We start from the raw sequence: 25291 nt of genomic DNA, 5'->3' as shown, positions 1-25291 counted from the left end.
CATCTCCAACAAATATAGTTAGAGCTACAACTTCCAACTCATAGGCAAAAGAGAATATCTGCCAAATCAGTGAATTCGGGATCAGTTTCAAGAAGGATGCTGAGAGATGATATGTAACCCCGCAGACCTCAGCATGGTCCAGATTTCTCTAAAAGTAAATGAGATGGACATCAGTTGTGAGTTAGGGATTTTGTTGTGAGCCAGACCTACCTCCTATCTGGGTTATCTGCTCAGCTGAAATGGGCAAACAGTGAAAATTAAGAAAAAGATTCTCTTAATATCTTCAGAAACAATGTGTCTGGACCAAAGCTGTCAGCTGCTCCAGATCACTCCTCTGCCCCAACCATACACATCACTTTTGAGCAAACAGAAGACTAGGTAGAACTACCCCCTTCTCAAAGGACAGGTGAATAAAAGAGACCCATTGTGGGTCCTATGCATAGACACTACAAAAAATAAAAGAACAAGGAAAGTGAAGAAGTGAAAAGCAGCTGAGAAATTCACATCTGACATAATCATTGCAGCTATAAGAGAAAATTACTCCAGAACGTAGAAAAAAGTCAGATACTTTTTCATCCCTCAGAGAAGTTTAAAGAGAACACAGCCCCGTTGAAAAGGAAGGCACAACAGAGAGATAAGGAGCTCAAGGAAGAGATTCTAAGATGGCCAAAGGAGAAAAAGTGAGCTAACAATGTTAGGAAAGAAACTGAACACACAGTAACACTACTATGGAAAGATAAGTCGCCTTTGAAACTGCAATAACTAGAGCATGAGTAAATTCAGGAAAATGGAAAGAAGATATTTATAAATTGTTAGAAGGAGAAACTATGGACATGGAAGAGAAACACCAACCAACATAAGCATATTAGAGTTTCTGGAAAAGAGAACATGAGACAAACATGCATTGCAAGATATCACAGAAGAAAACTTCTATAAACCAAGAGCTGAACCTGCAGGAAAACAGAGCACTCATTCCAGAAAACAAAAACAAAAAAACACAAAATACTAAGAACAATAAAACCTTGAAGCATATATTGAGTTACTGCGACGATAGAGAGTGTTGTCTCTGTAATTTTTATTCTATGTAAAGTATTACAAGTAAAAAAAAATCAACTGGCCTCTGATTTCTCCATCATGACATTCAGTGTCAGAAAACTGGTACACTGTGTGCACAGCTATAGAGAATGTTCTACACAAACATTTTATATCCATCAAATTATTATTTACATATGAAGGTAATAGGCAGATATCCTTTAAAAAAAACAAACAAAAAGGATTCAAGGAATGTAGCAGCCATGAGCCCTTCTTGAGAAAAAATATCAAACAAAATCCAGTGGATTGTCCTGGGACATAGACCACAGTACTGATTTTTTCCCATGTGTCCTTGCGTTCATTTATTTAATAATAGTAATATAAAAGCAGTGGGAGAAGCACTAGTAATAATAATAGCAGCTACCATTTATTTGATGCTTCCTAAATGCTAGGCACTTTACACTCATTATCTTACTCAATCGTTACAGGGTCCTAAGGAGCAGTAGTATTATCACCCCATTTAGGTGTTAGAGAAACACCTAAAACTCAGGAGAAACAGTTTCAGAGCTAGTAAGCAGCAGACCCACACGTTGATGCTTCATTTTCTGACTCTTCCATTTATATCTTTTATCACTTCAACCTCTGTGACTTTTTCTTGTGCGTTCTGAGAGATTGCCCCAAGTTTACCCTCCACATTACAGATCTGATTTTCTGAAGTTAGTTCTGTCCTTTACTGCCTTTGCCAATTATCAAATTACTGTAGCACTGCCTTTACATATATTATTTAATTAACTATTTCATTACATATATATTATCTTACCATCTCAACTTTCATCTCTTCTTTCTTAGAATCTTTGCTCTTATTTCCTCAAGGGTATAAGGCAGACTATCTCTAAAATTTACTTCCATGACCTGAATGAAATATACATTTTAAGAATGGCCCTTCTGTATCTCTGAGTGCTACATTTATCTTCTATGTTGTAGAAAGTTTTTTAATAGTCCCTCTGTGGTGTGTGCATGTGTGTTTATATCTGAGTATTTTGTCCTGTATTTGCCCAAAATTAAGGTGGATGAATTCTTAGATCTTACTTGGATGGACTTAATCTTTAAGTCGACTTATTCAACTGGAGGGCTGGTTGACCATGTAATCCTAGCTCAGGGATGCAGCTATCAGGAGAGATCTTGTACCAGGGGAGCTTTATGTTGACAAAACTTTCTGTACCCAGATCTGTTTCTGTCTTGGCCTCCATTCCACATAGGTAGAGTGTCTGTGTCTGACACCCTTCCTGTCTTACACATCAGGGAATGTCTGGCCATATCAGAGAAGAGCAGAGAGGTACCTGATCAGGGAGAAACCCTGCTCCTTTGGGCTTTGTGCTGGGTGCCGCAGGTTTCCTCTGGGCTGCCAGCACAGGTGATTCTCAAATATTTTTGTTTTCCAGTGAAGAGGTCCCTGATCTCTCATGGCCCAGTCTGGCCTCTAGCTTGAACCCCTCAGGAATTGGGGGTGCCCTTTGCCTTGGAGATTTCCTTCAGTCAGATGCCCAGTTGTTCAATTTGAAGATCAGAAACTCCTCAAAATTTGTGATATGTGCTTGAGATTCTACTCTATCATCACAAACGATGTTAAAAATTTGTCATTAGATAATTTCAGCTGGTTTCTTAAAGGATCTCCATGTCTATATACCCAGCAATATATTTCTCTCCAACATCCTTCCAATATTTTAGCTTTTGACATCTGCTCCTGGTCCCTCAGTTGGGGCAACCTCATCAGATGTTCTTCTCTGGCTTACTGGATTCAAATCCGCACGCGACTCCTGGCTCAGTACAGCCTCCTAAGGCCACTGTTTGTTGCACTTGTGGAGAGAGCTCTGCCAAGGAGAGTTCAGTGGCACCTCTAACTGGATAGTTCTGTCGTCGCTTCCATTCAGGCTTGGAAAGTTTGGACAGATCTCAATTATTTACTAAGATCTTAATTTATATTACATTTTGGATAAGATTTTATTTGAGCTAGATCTTAATTCTTTGTCATATTTGCTTCAATTATTTCTCACTTATCTGTTTTCCTTTTTTCTTCCTTTTCTTTTCTTTTTTTAAATTAATTCATTTATTTATTTTTAAATTTATTTATTTATTTATCTTTGGCTGCGTTGGCTCTTCACTGCAGCGCACAGGCTTCTCATTGTGGTGGCTTCTCTTGTTGCGGAGTGCGGGCTCTAGGCGCAGGGGCTTCAGTAGTTGTGGCACGTGGGCTCTGTAGTTGTGCCTCATGGGCTCTAGAGCACAGACTCAGTAGTTGTGGCACGCAGACTTAGTTGTTCCACAGCATGTGGGATCTTCCTGGACCAGGAATCGAACCCGTGTCCCCTGCACTGGCAGGCGGATTCTCAACCACTGCGCCACCAGGGAAGTCCCCTTCCTTTTCTTTTAAATGAAAGTGTTCAGCTCAGTTTTAAGATGCTTTGTGACCTAAAAGGGATCAGGGTCTGGAGGGAATCAAAGTTAATTTAGAAGTTGAAAGCCCATGTCTATGTTTCCTTGGCGGAATTGAAAGTGACTAAAAGGTTCTGTCAGTGTGATTCAACCCAGCTATTTTGTAAAGCCCCAGGCAGGGTGATGATGGGAGAGGACACCCAGAAATAGCAGCCTCGTCAATCATGAGTACAACTTATCAAGGCCACAGTCAATTGAATAAACCTGTTCTACTTAAGTCTAGTTGTGCTAGGGTTGTGACATGCCCATGGATAAGGAGAGAATTTTCTCAGTAAATGATCAGGGTGGAACAGTCTCTACCAAAGGAAAAGCTGATTCCCAAGAAGGGGAAAAAAAACAGGCTAACGTTTTATGTAAAGGCAAAACTGGAAGTTACTGGGCCCTTTATATAGCTGTTTCTCTATTAGAATTGGATTCTAAAGAAAAGTGATTCAACCATTCTGGTGGCCTGAGGCCTCTGAACCAATTATCAAGGCAGGAATGTAATGAGTGATCAAGCACTCTATAGTTCCCTGCTTCTCTACCAGGAAGCTTTGGCTGGGCTCCCAGCAGAAGGTTCTGCATGTTTGACAGGATGAAGTGTCTTGTGAGCACCAAAGGGCTGTTCTGTTCAGCTAGCAGAGAGAAGCAGCTATTTGGAGTATAAGGAGGACAGTGATGGGGGCAGCTGATGTGACATCAGCTTTGGCAGGGGAGGTGCTGATAGCAGTGGTTGGGATATGGAGTTGTGTTGACAGAAGTCTCATCAGCAGACACCAGAGCAGCAGGCAGGCGCTTGTGTGAGTTGCCCCGGATAACATGCTCCTCTCCCAGTGAACTTCCAACATGCATGACATCTAGGTAGAAGTCAAGCGAAAATGCACTGATGCTGCCCACTACCAGTGGAGAAACAGCAACTGGCTGTTTTGCTTTGCTACTTGCAAACAGTCTTTCAGAATCCAGCCATTCATAAGTAGTAGAATTTCTGTACTCAGGCAAAAAACCAAATAACTGAAGGCTTTTTATTACAGGTAGTCATTCATGTGGCAACCACCATATTTCTTCAAATGTAAGATAATATTGGTTGTATGATACACAATTATTCCACTTACACTAAGAAAGAAAAATAGTGCCATTTAAACTATGACATACTAGTGATTGAAAGTTGCATCCTGATTTCAGAGATGTTTAAAAGTAAAAAAAAAAAAAAGTGCATCTGAGAACTGGTGAAATACTGTGTATGTCAGGCACTGTGCTAGGCATTGAACTTAGGGCTACAGACAAGATAGATTTCAAGAAACTTAGAGTCTGGGGGGAAGATAGATGCTGAAAAAGCAATTACATGTGTGATTGCACTTGCTGGAGGAGTACAGGAGTCTTCTCCAAGAAAATGACACTAAAGTTGAGCCCTGATGGGGGAGCAGGAATTAGCAAAATGAAGGCAAAGGTAGAACTTTCTAGGAAGAGGGATTAGCATGTGCAAAGGCTCTGAGATGGGGAAGGTACAATGTGAGCAAGGGTGAAGGTAACTGGAAAGAGAGTCAGGCAAGGACAAATCACGTGGGGCATCAAACCCACAATAAGGAGTTAGGTTTATCTAAGAGCAGTGGGAGACCACAGAGAGGGTTTAAAAGTACAACAAGATCAGATTGTGTTTTGTAAAAATCACTTTACTTGTGATGTTGATATGAGAGAAGCATAAGAACAGGTACAGGGAGATGAGCTGGGAGATTTTTGCAGCACTTTAGATAAGAACAGGTAATGGTTTATAATGGCGTGCTGGCAGTGTGGATGGAAAGTAATGAGGACTCGAGCATATTTTAAAGGGACCAACAACTGCTCTGTTTTGCTTGATTTTTTTTGGGCAAGGGGGAGGGGAGTCCAGCTGGCATCCAGGGAAACAAGAATATGGACTAAAGAAAATTCCAGCTGCAGACGGAGTCAGCTTCTGATTTTCCAGTGTTAATTATGACTTGCTTGGAAAACAAAGGTTCTTTACATTTGGATTTTTAGTAAACCAAGATACACTGCTCTACTGGGGCAAAAATGATTCCAGTGTTTCAATCAGAAATCAGCCTCCTCAGATTTATTTAATTACTTCTCTAGAAATTATTGCCATGACCTTAGATAACTTCATGTTTATGACCATAAATTGTGAAGTTTTATATATTGAATTATGTTTTAAAAATTTTAGAAGCATCCTAACAGAAGCAGTCACTTAAGGAAGCTTTTAGCCAGGAAGTATTTCTAATTTGTATGGGAGTATTAAGAACATGTTTATAAAATGAGAGACGATTGTAGTGTCCTCAGAAAGCACTGCCCTAGCAATAAGAAGGTCTGGTTGAGTCCCAGTTTTCTTAACTCACTACCTGTGTGACATTGAGCAAGCCATCCAAACACATTTCATCTGTGAAAGAAAGGAAGCGGATCTCTCTACCTGCCTTGCAGGGTTATATGAACACCAAATGAGATTCATAGCAAATAATCATTGGGCTCCTATTTTGTACCAGAGACTATGCCAGGCAGAAGGGATACAATGCAATGGTGCACAAGACAGCCAGCCTCCGTCCTCAAGAAGCTTCTCATTGCAGAAAGGAAGTTGCACACTATAAACTGCTATAGACATGTAAGGTAGTACTATCATCAAATAGTAGTAGTAGTAGAATTTCTTAGCAGAGAGTGTTGGACTTCAATCTTGTTAAGGAATAATTTTCAAAGAGATAAAATTATGACTCTCTTTCAAATATGAAATAAACACAAGTCAAATATCTTATTCAACTCGCTAATTAATGAGGGAGCCACTAAGATGTTAAAACCATTTAGAAGAGCATTTGAGAAGTATTTATAGCAATGTTAAGATTGCTGGGTTAGATACAAAATCTGTCAGTATTCCAACAGGACCATAAATCATAACCCATTGAGGTATCTGTTCCACCAAACAAAAGTCATTTGCATTTCTGTCAGACAAAAATCAGACCAAAAATTGGTCTAAAAACAATCCATAGGCAAGACCCTGCTAAAAGGGTCTGTGGCCACAAAGTGGAGACTATGTCAGGAGCAAACAGTGAGCACTGGGGCAGTGGCTGGATGAGGATATTTCAGAGACCAGATATGGCCACAGTAGGAAGCAGGAAGAGGAGTTAGCCTGGTGTCATCTTGGATTCCCCCAGGGAAGACTGCCTGGAAATATAATGGGAAGGGCCTCCAGATACTCAGGAGCTGAAGTGGTCTTCACTCACATCAAGGGACCACAGTATAGGCCGCAGAGAGGATGTCTCTGAGTCACTCTTGAAAGCATCACTCAGGAGGCAGAATTACCTATGGGACTCCACCCTGCCCAAAGGACACCACGGCTGATTGCATCTACACAGTTAGGGAACACCTTCCCTGCCCCCTCACTTCTTCTCTCTCTACCCCTCTCTCCACTTGCCCTCATCTTATTTCCAACCCCATGGAAGCTAGAGACAGCCCAGGGAGTGGCTAAGAAGTAGAAGAGCCAGGTGGGGAAAGACTAGGAATGAAGCTGATCTACCACAGCCCTCAGGCCTGAGGCAGGCCAGGACTGGGGGGAAGTGGAGAGCTTTCACTCTGAATGAAGCAATGTTTTGACAGTTACACGTCAACTGGTCATTTTATTGGCTGAAAGGAGAACATCTTTGTGATTAAAAATATCAGGATTTTTTGTTACCTGAGAGTGCCCAGGAAGGCTGAGGGACTTACTTAGATTTTCATCCAGGGACAGAGAAGGGGTAGCCCTCACACAGGCCAGCGCCTTGGCCCTGAATGCTCGGGACACAGTGGAGGGAGGCTGGATGTGGCTTCAGACGCCTTCCCTTCCAGCTTCTGGGTGCTGAGAACTTTTGGTGTGGGCAAGGGAGGAAGGAGAAGGAAAGGGCAGATGTCTCTTTATATGACTGGGTACAGTTGTGGCCTTCTGGGCTGGCTGTCTGCCAGTCTATCTCATTTTCTATGGTTTTGGTGAGGACAGTAGCGGCTCCAACATGTCAGCTGGAAAGGGACTCATGCCCAAGCAGCAACCTTGTACATTAAAGATCTTTTGAAAGATTTGACAGAAAATTCCAACTGAATCCCAGCTGGTGGCTTTCCTACTATGTTCCTCTGATGCAGATGCCTCTGTAGCCCCCAGTTACACCTACACAGATGGGGAGACTGTCTCTGTCTTTTTCTCATTCAGGTTACACAGCCTAAGCAGTGATAAAGTAATGAGATGCCAGCCCCTCTTCTTGTAGGCACCTCCTACCTTCGTGAATAATTAGAGAGGGGAAGCACATTACTTCAAGATGGTCTGAGAACAGGAAGGACATCCTTAACCTTACTCAGGAAAGGGAATAGCCTCTCTCTGTGAATGCAGCGCCTCCCACAAGGCTGACCCTCTCTCACCTCCAGGTCCTTTTGCCTTGTGAGGCAGGGGTATGGATGGAATGGGGATGGGTGGGACAGCGGATTGTGGAATTAGCACTCTCAATAAGCCCATGTTGCTGTGGCTGCACCCCACCACCCAAAGCCTCCTTGGAGAGATTGGGACTGAGAAAGTGGGACACGAAGTGCCTTTTGCTCACCACTCAGAGCCTTAGTTGCAATGCTGGGGCAACTTGCCAGTCCTGTTCCAGTTGCCAATGAAGACTCCCAGAGACAGCTGTAAAAAGCCCTGCCTTAATAGTCACGTCTATACCGCCCTTTGCCAGCAGTACCTGTAGCCCTTCATTCATAAAACCATCCAAACACTTTAAAAGTCCTTTTATATTTCTTGTTAGTAGTCACTCTTGAGTTAGCATGCACTGTACATTTATCATCTACTGGGTGAAATAAGAGCTACTGAGAAATAACCACGAAAAGAAATGATGGAGAGAATTCATCTTCTGGACAGTTCCTTTATATAAAGGTCACTTACCTATCTCCTGTGCCCTCCCTTTGCAGGTAGGAGCTGCTTGTTTTAAGAGGGCAACAATTCTTATGTTTGTATGTATGCAACTCGAACAATAATGATTTCTTGGATTAGCTTAAATGTGCCTATTTCTCCTCTGTGACTAATTAAGCTGAATTCTGTGCATACAGGAAGCTGTTTGGCATTTGCCTGTATCTGTGCAGACCTGCTGTGTTTGATTACCCACCATTAGTTCATAGTGGTTGGACAGACCAGCCAACTTCCAAGATTGTCTCCATTATCAAGATACACTGTCACCTTTCTGGCCAAGTTTTAACATCTTTACATAATCCTTATAGAGAGCGTGTGTTTTAAACTTGGCCTCATCCGGAGGATTAGTGAAAACATTGGGTTCCTCCTTAGGTGGCTAACGAAGGCCCCAGAAATGACAATAGTACAAATTACTTTAAAAGAGTTCCTATTTTTGTGAATTCTAAAAATACTCTTTCATTTATATTTTCTTCCAGATTTACTATGTCCCTTTCCAAAGTGAAGATGAGAAAAAGAAAGGTTTTAAATACCAACCTTATTAGACTAACAATGTAACATTTAAGAAGATGGGTTAAAAATGCATCTATGAGTTATAAATAATGTATAATATGGCTGTATAATATAGTGCATACTATAAAAATGCTGCTTTTTTCTCAGGGGGTAATTTTTTTTCCACTTGTGGATACATATTAAAGTCCTAAATCCTGGTGGTGAGATCGATGGTCAGAGCTCTAATTGGGGCTCTCTGGTGATTATCTAGATTGGCAGCTGCTGTCAGTCAGCTTCTAAAGAAGTTTCTGAGCCAATGATTAGGCTGCTCCTGGAGATGTTAGCCCCCTAGAGACAATGTTAAGGCTCCCACTCACAGGGGAACCCTTAAGAAGAGCAGAGCTGTCATTTTCCAAGTTGCTGGCTTACCTGGCAACATACATGCCCCAGCTTTCTGGCTGAGTCAACTCAGAAAGATGATATCATAGCATAGAGTGGATCCACGTTATTTTATAAGCAAAACAATGCTGCAAGTCCCATGATGGCTTCCATTAAAGTAAAACAGTAATACCCTATGCATTTTTATAGAGTACATCACAGTTTTATTTTATATCATTGAATCCCACTGATAAAATAACAATGTATTGCTGTTCTTTTCTGGGTGGAAATATACAAACTTCACAAAATTTCTCTCCCCTTGGTGCATATCATACTCTTTTAGAACCACTCTTTTCATATGAATTAAAAATCCAAACCATTTTTGGATTAATTTGACATTTATAATGGCTTAATCTCATTAATTCAGATCCCACTAATTTAAACTTTATGATAACTCAAGCAGGATTGGGCTAAATTTATTTTTCCTTCATCCTTGAATTATGGTGAATAATGATAAGAAGTGTTCTGTTGGTTAACAAATGAGCTTCCAGCTTCCTATAATGTTAAATGTACATGTACTTTCCATATGACCTAGCAATTCCACTCATAGGTATTTCCCTAAGAAAATAGAAATATATGTTCACCCAAAAACTTGCATACAAATGTTGAGAACAGCTTTATTTGTAATAGCTAAAAACTGAAAACAACCCAAACGTCCATCAGTAGGTGAATGGATGAACAAATTGTGGTATATCTGAAAGGTGGAATATTACTTAGCAATAAAATAAAATGATACATGGGGATGAATCTCAAAAACAATGCTAAATGAAAGAAGACTGGACACAAAAGATTATATGTGTTTTCATTTACATGAAATTCTAGAACGTACACCATTAATTTCTAGTCACAGAAAGCTGATCAGTGGTTGCCTAGGGATGGAGGTGGAGCTATTGACTGGACAGGACACAAGGGGAGATTTTGAGGTGGTGGAAATGTGCTATATGTTGACTGAGGTGGTAGTTATATGGGTGTATGCATTTGTCAAAACTCAACTGTACACTTAATATGTGGAAACTTTATTGTATGTAAATTACACCTTAATAAATCACACTTTAAAGAAGCTACATGCCATTACATATATCTTCATTAATAACAAAAGTTCTGTTCTACCCCTTGTGCTTTCTGTGCTTCCCCTCTTTCCAATTCTTTTTTTAGCAATATCATTTCCAGCATTTAAAAGGTATAGGGAATTCCAGCTTAAATTTAACAGATATCTTATAAGGCAAGAAAAAGAAGATTCAACCCCTTCCACCCTATACCTAATAGGTCCCCAAATTCTACTTATTCTGATTCCTAAATATTTCTTACATTTCTACCCTATTGCCTGGCTTCACCTCCACTGCCTTAATTTAGCTTTCCATTATCTCCTGACTGGTCTCCTTCCTGCCATCATTTGATTTGAACAAAAGTGTCCTCCACACCATCTTCCAGGTTCCAGAAAACACAATGGTACCTAGAGGCCTTATGGTTGCGAAGGGCAGCAAACTTGTAGGGGGAGAAACAAGATAAGGGTAGAACTGGATAGGGTGTTGGGGGAAGCTTGATGAAGTTCTTTTATGCTTGCTTCTAGGATTCCTAGGATCAAGATGTGATCCTGAGTAAGCTGGATGGTTTTCAATGCTGTTCATGTTTTCCGAGTTTGTTTTCTTTAGTGTGTCAGTGAAGCCCCTTTGGAAAGTATTAGCCTATTTTAGTATGTTCAAGAGAAACGGGGAAAGGGCTTGTGCTCCCTGTGGGGCTGGTAGGGAAGGGCCACAGGAATCAAAGTCAGAGAACCCCAAGAGAGAGAAGATACTCCGAGGGGCAGAACCAAAGCCCAAAGGTGCAGCATCCACCCACCCTTCATAAGTTTCTTCCAAGTCTCTGCTTTTCTGCCTGTCCCTAAGAACATTCTGTCCTGTATGTATTAAGGGAGAGATTTCTTTTCTGTCTGCATCCTCACTTTCTTCTCCAATTGCCAGAAAGGTTGGGGATAGTGAATGCCACCCAGGAGGAAAAAGGTGACGATTCTAGCCCAGCTCAGTCCATTGTAAAAGGTCTCTAAGAGCACTTCCCATCGCTGAAAGTGCCTTTTAGCAAGACTCAGGAAAGGATAGCCTCCAGTGAGAGACTTCCCATCGATTACACACCTGTCAGAAGAAGCACGGGCCCAGCTCAGAGATTTCCACCTTAAACTTTCAAAAGAAGCCACTTGCTAAAGGTCCTGGAGCTGGGGGTGCCAGAGGAGCCACTAAAAATCAAAACAGTGAGCAGAAACTGAATTTGACTTTTGGCCCCAGGGGTAAGAGAGATGGAGATGAAAGTTGACAGCCTCCTACTTGACAAGGCCTCTGTGGAGTGGAAATGGGTGACTCACAAATCAGAATGGCACTTCCTCTCCACAGGCCATCCTGTGAGCAAAGCTGAAAGATCTCCACCAAGCCCCTGTATGCAGACACTCCCAGGCCCACTGACTGGAGTATTAGCAGGCAGGCTCTCCACCCCCAATGCAGGACAGGTCTTTGGGGGTACAGCTTTAACCTCAAAGACAACCATGCATTCAGCCCAGCAGATACTTCTCCATAGCCAAGGAAGCAGTGTACGTTTTATCACAGGGAGTCCTTGGGCGTGAGCCCTATTTTTAGAATATCTTCTAGACCTGGCTCTGCTATTGATAAACTGAATGAACCTGAACTTGAGTAAGTCACTTAGACTTTGGGGACCAGAGTTTCCCTAAGTATAAAATAAAAGGAGCTCTTTATTTTGTGTAAGAGGCGGACATGTTAGAATGATGTTAGAAGTCAGTGATAATGTGCAGGGAATCCAGAGGAAGAATAGGCTAATTCCATAGAGAGGAGGTGACATATGAACAGGGTCTTGAGAAAATTGTAAAAGCTTTCCAGACAGGCAGAGAGAATATTCTGGGCAAGGTAACACATTCCTAAAGAACTGGAGGTAGGGGGGAGGGGAAGCTTTGATGGGGGGGTTGGTGGGGAGAAGCAGTCAATTCGAGAGCACTGAGAGTAGGGGGGAAGCTAGAGGTATATTAGATGTAGAATCAGTAGGTGGTACCCAGTTGAATATGGCTTCTCACATTCAAGAGAGGATGGCCTACTGGCTCCTGCCTGAGTGACTGAGCAAATGATGGTTTAATTAAATAAAACACCCAAAGCAAAAGGGGGTGGAAAAATGATGAATCCAATTCCTGACAGGTTGAAATAAGAGTATCCATAGTTCAACCAACTGCCAGGTCCAGCAGACGGCTTGATAAACAGGTGTAAAGAGCAGAGGTGTGGTTGAAGCTGGAGATGTAGGTCTGGGTGTCATCAGCTTACGTCAATCTAGATCATTTCAAAGTTCCTTTCTAAACCTAAAGTCATAGGACCTGTGATTGTAAATTTTGTAAAAGGGAAAGTCCAAAAGTAAACCTTTCTTCTCTTCCTGGAATATTGTTCTAATGAGATACTGGGTATGAGTTTCCCTGCCTCCCTTTTTGTGGTGTTTATGTGCCACAACAGGGTGTTCATAGGATTCTTGCTACTGAGTTTTGTTTTCTTGAGTTTCTTTCAGCTGTTAGTTACAGGATTTTAGACAACATAGAATGGTTTCGGCCCAGATAATTAAACAGCAATTGACATCAACGATGAGTCCCAAAAAGGCTTTGGAGAAGTCTCAGCAATTGTCATTGGTTATCAATAACTCCTCATTTTATGTGAAATAAAGTTCAGGCTCTTCAGTTTGGCATTCAGGTCTCTTCCTCTTTTTCTCTCCCTCTCTGGTCAGTGGCCTTGTCATGAGCAGCCCTCTGGAGAGGCCCAGGTGAATTCCAGCCCCCGAGCCACATGAATGAGCATGGATGCAAATTCTCCAACCCAGTCAGCCTTCAGGTGACTGAAGCCCTGGCCAGCATCTTATCTGCAGTCGTGAGAAACCCTGAGCCAGAAATACCCAGCTAACCAACTCCTGGATTCCTGACCCACAGAAACTGTGAGTTCAATGTTTATTGCTTTAACCTCTACATTTTGGGGTAATTTGTTAAGGTCTGATCAGGAAAAGGAGAAATGTGCTCTTCTGATAATATGTGGGAGATGGGCCAGGAAAGGCCTGGAATGATTTCAGCAGTTTGGAAGGAGAGCCCGGCAGAGTGCTGAGAGCCTGGGTCTCCTCCTGATTCTTTTGCCTATTCAATGACCTTGAAAACATCCCATCTCCTGTTTGGGCCTCAGTTTCCTTACTTGTAAATGGAGATGGGAAGTTTAGTTCCAGGCTCCATTCTAAAACCCCTACATACGTGCAGCACTTTACAGTTTGCAAAATGTTTTTGTATGTTGTTCAGGACCTGGAAATGACAAAGACTTGAAAAACTTGAAAAAAAGGAAATAAGACTGGCTTTTAGGAGTTAAACTTCAAAATCGGCACATATGGATTAGGACAGAGATATACAAAATTACCTTAAAGCAATGTTTGTGTCCTTCTGACTTGCTATAAACTGAACCAAAAATACAATTACTTTCTTCTTATCAATGAATGATGGGAAATACCATGAATGCTCATTTTTTGATGCATGGAAAGCTCTTAGAAGTCTTCCTGGAATAGTAGTAAGTATTTTATTTATAACCAAGGGAAACTTAGTAAACTAATAAATGGATTATTAAAAGATATCAAGATTTGACAGTCATAACTAAAGGAGCATATTACCAGAGTTTATTAAGAACTCCAACTGGTGTCCTAATAAGATACCAAAGGCTGAGGTAGGGAAGGGAATGCGGTGGATCGTGAGCTCATTCCTGAAACTTCACTTCCGGTTGCATTTCATTGACAAAAGCACATCGTTTGACCACATCTAAGTTCAAGAGCTCACTGTATATTTATGGACAGTCCTAGTGACTCCCTTTAAAATGCATAAACATCCTTTAAAATGTCTACATCCTTTAAAATTGAACAGTTGGCTTTGCCATGAGAAATTGCAGTGCCCTGCTCCACTCCAAAGGGCTGCTCTCAAGCAGCAAGCACCTTGAATTATTATAGTGATTTTTTTTTTCAATGTATTTGTGGGGAGGAAGGTGATCTCCACGTCTTACTCCTCTGCCATCCTGAAGGTCTCCGAGGCATTTTTTTTTTAACATCTTTATTGGAGTATAATTGCTTTACAATGGTGTGTTAGTTTCTGTTTTATAACAAAGTGAATCAGCTATACATATACATATATCCCCATATCTCCTCCCTCTTGCGTCTCCCTCCCACCCTCCCTATCCCACGCCTCTAGGTGGTCACAAACCACCGAGCTGATCTCCCTGTGCTATGCGGCTGCTTCCTACTAGCTGTCTACTTTACATTTGGTAGTGTATATATGTCCATGCCACTCTCTCCCCCACGTTTGTAAATAACACGTGTATAGTTCTATTTCCTGATTTTTACATTTTAGCCACCATTTATTAAATTCCTACTAAGGAAGATTCAACTTACCTCTCTTCCTCACATACAATGTTTACGACATCATGATCCTATAAATATTACCTACCGCAGAACTATGTAGTGTACTAAAGTTTCGTTTTCTTTCTTGTACATTGTTTTCTTAGAGTGAATAGAGCCCTCTTTTTTTTTTCATTTGCTTAGTTTTCTGTGTACCTATTATTAATTTTTCCCTGAGCTCTCAGACCAAGCTGTAAAATTCCTCTCAACACATCCAGACACACCAAGCCCTTCATGAGTTTCTTTCTGTTCTCAGAAATATCCCTCGGCCCTCAGTCCTCCTGTTCCAGCTTTGTGACAGGTCACTTTCTAGTTCTGTTTACATCTACAATTCCTATTTCTTAAAAGCTGCAGGTTTCCAATCAAGAAGAGAAAAAAAAAGACTAGATGATTCTCTGTTGTAAAACTGTGATACAGAGATGAAGCGTTGTGAGAAACCCAAAGTTCCAAGGACTGGCTGTGCTTCATGCCCTTCAGCCAAGGCTGCTCACTCACCCCAGCATGGCCACTGGGTCTGCGTCCTTGCTGGTCCAGCTCAGCTTCAGATAAACTCCTTTGACTTCTTGTCTCTGCTGCTTTCCAGATCTTGATGATCTGCTGATCTCCACTATCCTGAAACCCATAATAAAAGAAGAAGAGGAAGGGTCAGCCTTTTTTGTGGGGATTCCTAAATTCCCGAGCTCTAGCCCTAGAAGCACCTCCATATTTCTTGCTCCTCCTTTGTCCCATTAGAAGCAAAATTACTAGACTTTACTCAAAAAGTGGAAAATCCAAATCCTAGAGGAAAACAGTGTGAAACTTAATATCTTACACTCCTATCTGGGAACTGATTGAATTTCTGAAAGCCCTTGAGGTGCTCCTGCTGGCAGCTGGGACTGAGGGTTCAAAGCAGAGAAACAGAGCATGTGGGGAAATGCTTTTACTTCATGATTTTCTTCTCATACCTGGCGATGGGATGCAATAGGCAAGGGGGGAGTGGAATGGGAATATAAATCTTGCAATAACGATGGTAATACTTTCATATATGGTGTGGGAATGAGTTTGGTTAGGGTGAGGCAGGGAGAATGATGAAAATGATTCTGAGATGCTGATGAAACCCAGAGCAGTGTCGTTCTGAGTGGAAAGCGTGTTAAGAAACCTGAGAAATTTCTGCCTGCTTTAGTCTACCATCAAGGAAATTATCTTATCCTTTGTTCCTCTTGTTTTCTGTTTTGTGTAGCACAACTGGAGATTAGAGTAGAAAAGATGTTCCTGGGGCTTTCTCTGAAAACAATGGCCCTACCCCACCAACAGGGAAAAGATTGATGCTAGGAATTACCAACTTGTAAATGAAAATTAATACTGCAATTAGCAAGGTAGGAAAATCCATCTCATTGTAAATAGTGATACTTATAGATTGTGATATTCCCCCTGGGATCACCAGGTTATTTAAAAGGAATAAATCAGGAACCACATTCAAGCCCATGAAGAATGCCAGAAATATTCAGAGCAGACGTACACCTAAAACACATAATATTTTCGCCAGGGTTGTAAAACAGTTGATAAAGTCAGTTTTTAAAAAAGACACACATTTGTGATTTTTGACACTTCTTAGATAGAAAGTGTTTTCAGATTGGCTTTTGAATATCAACATTGTCACCTAAACAGCTTTCTAGCAAACAGACTGAAGACATTGGATAAAAAGATTAGTCCCACAAAAAAACGATGAGATGAATACTGCATTTCAAATAAAAGCAAGGGTCTCCAAGGATGAAATATAAACATTCGATAAACCTGCAGTCTGATAAAAATCTATATAATGGCCTTACGTTTCTATAGCTGTCTAAAATATGGAGCCTGCCTTCACATCCATTAACTCATTTGATTCTCAAGTGTGTGTGGGAAGAGGTAAACGAGAGAGAGATGTAAAAAAAGAAAGATCCTCATTTTACAGATAAGGAAGTAGAGCCAGAAAGATTCAAGCTCACACTACCTCCCAGGTATTAACAGACTGTGTGTATTTAATGTTAGCTGCCCCTGAATCAGAGTTAAAATGCAGCTATACTTCTCTAGGCAGCCAAAATGGGATGCCAACACAGGGATGGCATTCTAGCCATAGTAGGGTTGTGACTTCAAGTTTATGGGTTCAAGAATGAACCAATGCAAGAGGTGTAGGAAAACTACTTCCCCTCCCCCCATGAATATGGATTTAGGGATAGCAGAATTTCATCCTATTGTCCCATTATTACACCCATATTTGACAGATTGGTTAGGGCTCTGCTAGTTACAGTGCATCATAGCCTGCCTTGAATTGAGGCTCTACATTTATACGTGTCTTCCTTTCTGCACCACAAGAACCCACAGACCAGCAACCAAATCCTTAATGTGTTGTTTCCATCCAGTGCCCAACCCAGTGTCAGTGCTTCATAAACCTGTAGAGTTGAATAAACCATGAGAACAGATACTTTGCAACACCACCAATTGGGTCATAATGTAGGCATGCAGACTGGAAGACACAGTCGAATCCACTCAAGGGTTAGAATTGTCAGATGCCTCCCTTTTGAACCATGTGACCTGATTCCTCTCCTTTTCCATAATTTGGTTCCATTTCTTGGGATGAAGTCAATTATAGATGACCCCCTACTTTCAAACAGATTGAAAGTGTGTCTGAAAGTCAAGTAACAAACTCATATGCTAAAAGGGAGTTTCCATTCACCAAAACTTTAAATCCTTTATCAGGAATGCCAGGCCCTGTGGCAGGGTTGGGGGAACCCTGCAAACCCCCATAAGTGGTGGCCCATGTGATATGATAGCTGCCACCCCCACCCCTGGTCCACACCCTAGACCCCGTCCCCAGCCAGACTCTCACGGAAGGGCAGGACCGTCAGGGATTGGTGCAGGAGCTTCAGGAGCTTCCATGGAGAAAATCTTGGCAAACTTTTAAGGGAAAAGGCATCATGTAATAATTCCTATTTTGTGTAAAAAGGGAAGAAAAAGATTAAAATAAATATATATGCAAGTATAGACGAAAGACAGGAAGGAATAGACAAAACAAATTTTAATGGCTTTTTCTAGCTGGTTGGATTATGATTTCGGTTTTTTCTTTTCTATTTTTGTATGGTTTAATGTACTCATTTTTTTTAACATCTATAAATACTTTAAAATTTATTTTTTAATCTACTTGTAAGATATTAAAGTCATTGCTATTAAAGCTAAAATCCTTTTTGACCACCATGCCTAAATTCCCTGAGCTAATCACATCACTTTGGCATGCCTCTTTCTGGATTTTTTTCAATATATTTAAACATATGTATGTATGCACATAGAAATACAAAGTATTGTTTTGTTTCTACATGGATGGCATCATACAATACATATTCTGCAATTTTCTTTCCTTGTCAGTTACATATAAATCTACCTCATTAAAAAAAAAACAAAACTATTCCATCAAATAGAGACTGAAGCATATTTAGTCCAGTGGTTCTGCACTGGAATCATGTAAGGGGCTTTAATCAAACCAGTGCCCAGGCCCCATACCTGGAAATTCTGATGCAACTTTTTTTGCTTCCCCTACCACCCAGGTGACTTTAATTTTTTTGCTGTTTTAGAACAGTATCATATTGTGTAACCTTGCACATATATGTGGGTGGTACTCCAGGAAGATTTTTTTTTAAAGCACTTATATTGCAGTACCAATTTATACTCTTAACCAGAGTATATGAAAATACCCATATGCTTCTTTACCTTGGATATTATCTAATTTTAAAATTTTTAAACTTTTTGCTACTTTGATGGATTAAAAAATAGTATGTTATTTATTTTCATTTTACTGATCGTTTGTAAGATTTATATCTTTTCATATGTACAGCGAGGGATTGAGGATACAAGGTACCAGTTTTGTATCCCAGCTCTGCCACCAATGGGCTATATGCCTTCAGGCCAGTTGTTAACCTCTCCGTGCCTCAGTTTTCTCATTTCTAACATGAAGAGAATAATAGTGCCTAGTTCAGAAGCTTACTGTAAGACTGACATGATTTAACATAGATAAGGTTTTAGAAGAGTATCATCACAGAGCAAGCACACCATAGATGTTAGTTATTCTTTTTTTGTCATTTGTGCTTTTTAACTATTACTGCTTAATCAGAAAACAAAATTAATTTTTAAATATTGACCCATTCAGAGAAAGCTACCCAGGCAGGCCTCAAATCTCTCATGGTTAGAGACCTTACATACTTTGTTCCTACTCTCTGAAATCTGAAAATCTGAAAATTCAGATTTTCAGTTGATGTAGTAAAATGGGGATGGTAACTCTCCACCTGTTTGAAGACCAAGGAGGTGAAATGTGCCTTTTGGGGGCTTTAACAGGTCAGAGGTGATGTAAGTCTATCTGTTTCGTATCGGGAAGCAGAGTACTTTCGTCGCTATCACCAGACAAGTCTGCAATGCTTCACTAGAAGCCTAGAAAGTTAGGCCTGGAAGGACGAACCAAAGGACTCTAGAGACCATCCACCAGGCACTGTATGTTATAGACGAGGACACTGAGTCCTGAAGAATTCGAGTAATTGGATAAACTCCCACAACTACCCAGGGACAGAATCAGACTAGAGCCTAATGCCCTGGAACTTCAGGAAGCTTTGAACTGATGTTCTCTGCTGCCCATTTGGGCCTGGGTGAAAATGTTTGGGGGGCAGGCTCCGATATTAATATGTATGTGAGAAATAAACTGAAGAAAAACTTTAATTGTACATAATTAAGGCAATAGGTAAGAATAATTAGGATCTGCTATTTTAGATACACTAAAAATACAAAAATATTTTTTAACTGTAACACTACTGGTTTCTTAGCCTTAGGACAAGTTCCCAAGTAATATATCACCTAGAAAATTTTTCATACCACAAGATAATTCTTTTTTTAAAAAAGGCCCAACAAATCCATCCATATAATTCACACTGAGATATTTGGATAAACACACACATACAAATTTGGAGAAATATCATGATTTAAATAACCAGCTAATGTTTGGGGTCCCAATGTGATTTTTAAAAAATCTCATTCTGACCCAAGGATGAAGGGGTGTGAAAAGCTCTTAACCCTTAAAAAAGAATGATAATTCAAAATAATTTTTCCCAAATGCCTGTGAAAGCAATTAATTTTATAAAAATGTTAGCTCTAACAAAGAATTATATATCCATGTCTGATTTTGAAGGAAAGGAATGATAAAAACCAACAAGAAATAAGACATATATTAGCTTGTTTGATATGACTAATCATGTGAAATACTGACATAAAGTCATAAAGTTTTTTTGGTAATACCTGAAGCAGGTGAAAAAATGTGTATCTATTATTTTCTCTCCTAAAGTAAAGCCTTCAATTAGTGTATGCAAAAGTCATCAAGGTGATTCAGCAGGCTTAGGGTGAAATGTTAACAAGAAGCTGACCAGTCTGGATGCTAATATAGGCAATAAGGTCTCAGGGGTGTCATCCTGGAGCACACCATCTCAAATCCTAATTTCCATATACCACGGGTAGGGGAGACAGTGCTGGCTTCAGCCCTTTGCATTTCATTTCTGGGACTTGAGATTTTACATCTTCTGTTAGTAATGACTTACAGTGCTGGATTAATTCCACCACTCCCCACTTGCAGGAGAAACCAAGGGGAAAGGTCAAGTGACTTGTACAAAATAAAGTAGAAATGCAGTGACCTGAAATTCAGATTTTCAGTTGATATCAAAATTTTCCCTAAGATATATAAAGAGATAGCACTTTACAGTTATTATCTTATTTACATTGATATTAGTTCTCTAATGCTGCTTAACAAATTAGTCCCAAAAGTTAGTGGCTTAAAATGACAAACATTATCTCACAGTGTCTTTGGGTCAGGAACTCAGAAGAAGCTTAGCTGGGTGGTTCTAGTTTGTCATTTCTCATGGGGTTGCTGTTAAGATATTAGCTAGAGGTACTGTCATCGTAAGGCATGACTTGCTCTGGAAGATCTGCTTTCAAGATGACTTACTTATTTGGATGGCAGATTGGCGGGCCTCTCCATAACATCGCTTGAGTGTCTCACAGCACAGCACTGGCTTCCCCCGGAGGGAGTGATACAAGAGAGAACAAGGAAAAGACAGGCCTCAGAATGTCTTCTGAGGCTTGATCATACCTTCTGTGATCAAGCCTCAGAAGACATACACCATAATTATTCTGATGCTCTATGGTTACCAAGTCAGCCCTGTTCAGTGTGCAAGGGAACTATTACAGGGCATGAATACTCATCACTGAGCATCATTGGGGACCATCTTGGAGGCTGCCTACCTAACTTTTTTTGTAAGAAGCTGTGAGTACACAGTAGAAGCATTGACATTCTGTTTTGAAGACAAGGAAACTTTTTTTTATCCCTAGAGAATGAAAGCTACATTCACAAGAATGGGGATGTGAACCCAGGTCCTCTGAGGTGGGTTGTGTGTCCACACCTCGCAAAATGGTGGTGGTAGGTCTCAGTGCAGCACAAATTCACTCCCCTCTGTGGCACTTTCCTAACTTCATAGGAAACTTTTTGATAGAGGTGGATGTATGTAGCGTAGAATGCAAGCCCTGACATGCTTTAGAGCTCCCAGTTATTCGGGGGGAGCTCATGTCCAGTCCCTGTTTCCATGGCCCCACTTCAATTCCTAAATATTACTAAATAGATAAATAGGTTTTCTCTTTCCTCCTGACCCACAAAGGTATTCCCTTTATTTCCAGTGTATTTTAAGCATTTCAAGTATTGTATTAGCTTTCCTATGAATTCAAAGACGAGAAAGGGATTTCATGTGCGCCTACTCCAACATCCCGACAAGGAGAGCAGTATTTGACCTGACTCTGATTCCTCATTTTTTAAATAGGAACAAAAATTGCCTCTATAAGATTGTTGTGAGGTCAAGTGGGATGACTCACGCAAGGTGCTTAGCACAGTGCCAGGCACACAGTAAATAAATATTTATCGAGCATTTAGTAAACATTTATAGAGCAGAACATTATGATTGGTATCACTGGACACTTTATTCTCCTTGGGCCTCCGTCTCTTCATCTGAAAAATAAATGAGTTGGATGAGATCAGGGAAGGGGAAAAGGCTCCCACATACCCAGTCTGTCATGAGCAAGCAGCATGGGGCTGTCTGGAGAAGAATTCTAAGACTAAACCTCTGGTAGCAGGAATGATTCCAGAATAGGTTCGTGCTGTCTGTTGAGGTCTGGGAACAGAAAATGCTGACACTCATTCATTTCTTTGCTATCCGTGGACTAGATAATCAATTAAGTCTATTGAACTTGGGGAGTATAAGATCCCATAACCCACCAACACCTTCTCACACACAGGAGAAATGTTCTTAAACTGATCTCTGGATTATCCGGAGTTTTCGGTGACCAGCTCGATCATAGTCAGTATGCCTTTAAAGGTTTTAACCTCTTTTGTAAATAGCCAGCGGGTCACTTAATTGAATTCACCCAGTTATTTTCAAAACAACCAGGAGTATGACCAAATTCAGTCTTTCCTTCAAACTAGTTTTTTGTGTCTCTGTGAGTCGCTACATGACGATATATGTTATTTTAAACTCTCCTTATTTTTAATGATATAAACAATGAAAGCCCAAGTAAGAGAAAGGAGCTAACACATTTATTCCCATTCTGCCATCTGTTTAAAGCTGCTGATGTAATTCCAGTTTGAAATTGCATTAGCGCTTGCCTCCTGGACTTCTTCCTTATTTCCTTTTGTGTTTCAGGCCTCCTGTACTTAAGAGAAAGCACTGCCTCTAGGATGTTGGTCAATTAATGCACAGCTACAGGATAGCTCTGGCCATTTTCAAACTGGTCTCCAATTTGGATTTCCTTCACGATTAGCTAGAATGACTGTAACTGGAGTGTTATTCGCTTAAATGTATTTGGTATTTAAGGTTTGATTAGTGATGTTTTCAGCAATACCATCAACAATCAGCAGGTTTGTTTACACTGCAGAGAATGGCAGAGATTACGGGTTGTGGTCATGCATACTCAATCATGATATATTGGCTTTTTTTGACTTTTATCTCTTGGATATGCCTCAGAATTCAATTTTCATTTTTTAAAAATGCAGCTGCTTTACACTGGTTTGAATAATACTACGATAGAGGGTTTCGTTGAATTGTGTGATGTTTCTTGGTGTGTGTGTGTGTGTGTCTTTTATGAGGCTGGGTGTCATTTAAAATTATGTTTTACTGGATAAACAGAGTGTAATTTCTTTGCTTGGATATAAACTGTGTGCGTGGGTCAAGCCCTTTTTCTTTTCACTTTCAAATGAAGGTGAATGCCACCCTAGGGACTTGGCATTGGGTGAGGTGGACAAGGTATGTGAGGGCACAAGGGATAGGGGCAGGAAAACCGGAAACTTGGTCAGCTTCCTTCACTTTTCTGAGCCTTAATTTCCCCACCTGGGTTTATACTAGAGAATTCTAAAGTCTTTCTCCTCTAAACAACTTCTAAAATAGGCACCTTTCCCTCTTCCTGATATCACTGTAGTAGGGGCTGCTCCTTTGGGTGCATGAAATTGAATCTCATGTCAAAAATGTCATCAGGATAATAGAAAGTTGGATTGGAAGTGACCTTAAGGGCTCTCCCCAAAGCTCTTTCAGGCTCTCAGTCATAACCACCCTTAAGGGCGCAGCCAACAGAGAGGAGTGTATTCACTAGGTATCAAGAATGGAGCTCAACTTCAGCACGCTTATGTAGCGTGTCACTTCTACTCAGAATCCTGGCTCTGAACCATGGCTCATCGCTGTGGCTCAGAACTATCTGTGGATTTCTTTTTTAATATTGGTGTCTGGATCCTACAACCAACATGCCAAATCAGAAATCTAGGGAGTGGGAACCCAGTATTCGTATATTACCAAGCTCCCTGGCTGATTCAGAGCCTCAGTCAAGGTGGAGAAGCTCTGTTCCAGAGAAATATTTCATTGAGATAGAGTCGAGACAGCAGAAGGAGATCTGATTTGGGAATCCAGAGACCAGGGGTTAAGCCTGACCCAAGTACCAAAGGAGCACAGAAGGAGGGAGGACTAACACAACCAGGGAAAATCAGGGGAACCTTCACAGAGGAGGTGACATTTGAGTTAAATCTTGAAGAATGAGTAGGAATTTTCCTTTTGGAGAAGAAAGAATGGGTTGAGAGAAATAATGTATTTGCTGTGTGTCACAGAGTGTGTGCCAAAGCAGTAGCAGTAAACGGCAAGATTTCTGAGTTTCTATTCATTCCTTCCAGAGACCATGTGAAATGCTAGCACTAGACAGAACCTCTCCTCCCACAGGGAGGTTCACTGGAGCATACGTGGGGAAGGGGAATATCCGGAGTTGGGTGTGTAAAAGTAAGCTGCATCAGCTTACAAAAAGTCATGACTCCCAGAAAATGAATTTGGAATTGATTCTGTAGGCCGCTGCTCACAGATGTAAGGTCACAGCACACTGGTATGTTAACAATAAGCTGTGAGGGGCTGTGAGTAGTGTGTTAGTACTGGCTATCAAAGATGCAGTAGAAGAGAGTGGTTGAGAAGGCAGGCTCTGAAGCCAGACTGTGGGAATTCAATCCCAGCTCTGCCACTTACTGACTACAAGCAACCTACCTGCCAACTGAGCAAATTATTTAAGTGTTCAGTGCCTCAGTTTCTTCATTTGTACAGTCTTTTCCCAGTATCCATGGGGGACTTGGTTCCAGGATACCCAAATCCACCGATGCTCAAGTCCCTTATGTAAAATGGTGTAGCAGTCAGTCCTCCATATCTGTGGATACAGAACCCACAGACATAGAGGACCAACTGTATAACAGAGACAATAATGTTGCCTACCTCATAAGGTTGTTATGAAGATGAACATGCATCTGTAAAACACTTGAAAGTGTGCCTGGCAGTACAGATATAATTATTATTATTACTATTGCTGTTATTTTTAAAATTTTCTACAGTAGTTTGAAAGTCACACACATGTTCGAGGAGACTCAATTTTATGTACAATTTATACTCATTTGTTTTACTAAATGGCAGAGATCAAGGCGGAGGTGAGCCATCATTCAGCAAGCGGCATATAGCCTGGGCTATGCCCAGACCAGTGAGACCTGCAAATGTCCTCCAATAGGAACCACTGCCACAGGCATGCCACCTGAGTAGGGTTGCCAGGAAAAACACAGGGAACCCAGCTAAATCTGAATCTCAGATAAATCATGAAGAATCGTTTTAGTATCCTAAGGATACCCCAACTATTCCATGGGACATACTTATGCTAAAAAAAAAAAAAAAAAATTATAAGTATGGTGGGAGGGTCCATGTGCCTTCCAGAGCCCCTTCCAGAGAGGCTGGATCTCCATGGCCTCTCCAAAAATGGATCCCCCACAAGTAGGGTGGGAGCATCATCCCTGAGAAATCTTCAGGGAAGCTGGTGTTAGACCCTGAAGGCTGGAAAGGATTTTGATAGGTGGGGAAACAGCAGTCAGTGTTGCAG

General features: G+C 40.9%; 1 long non-coding RNA gene across 5 annotated transcripts in view; it reads left to right on the top strand.

Annotated features, from left to right (window-relative positions):
- Window positions 1-25291, top strand: part of LOC307188747 — a 292437-nt gene that overhangs the window by 113759 nt on the left and 153387 nt on the right. For 2 of the 5 annotated variants that reach the window (XR_013829050.1, XR_013829051.1), the window contains exon 5: window positions 13130-13333. This is a non-coding gene — a long non-coding RNA (uncharacterized lncRNA). Of the gene's footprint in view, window positions 1-13129; window positions 13334-16037; window positions 24980-25291 lie in introns of those variants that run through there. The other 3 variants (XR_013829053.1, XR_013829052.1, XR_013829054.1) reach the window with 3 other exon arrangements.

This window comes from Stenella coeruleoalba, assembly GCF_951394435.1.
Source record: "Stenella coeruleoalba genome assembly, chromosome: 7".
In the NCBI taxonomy this organism is placed as follows: Eukaryota; Metazoa; Chordata; class Mammalia; order Artiodactyla; family Delphinidae; genus Stenella; species Stenella coeruleoalba.
Note: the sequence above shows the minus strand (reverse complement) of the source record. Positions and strands in the feature narration are given on the sequence as shown.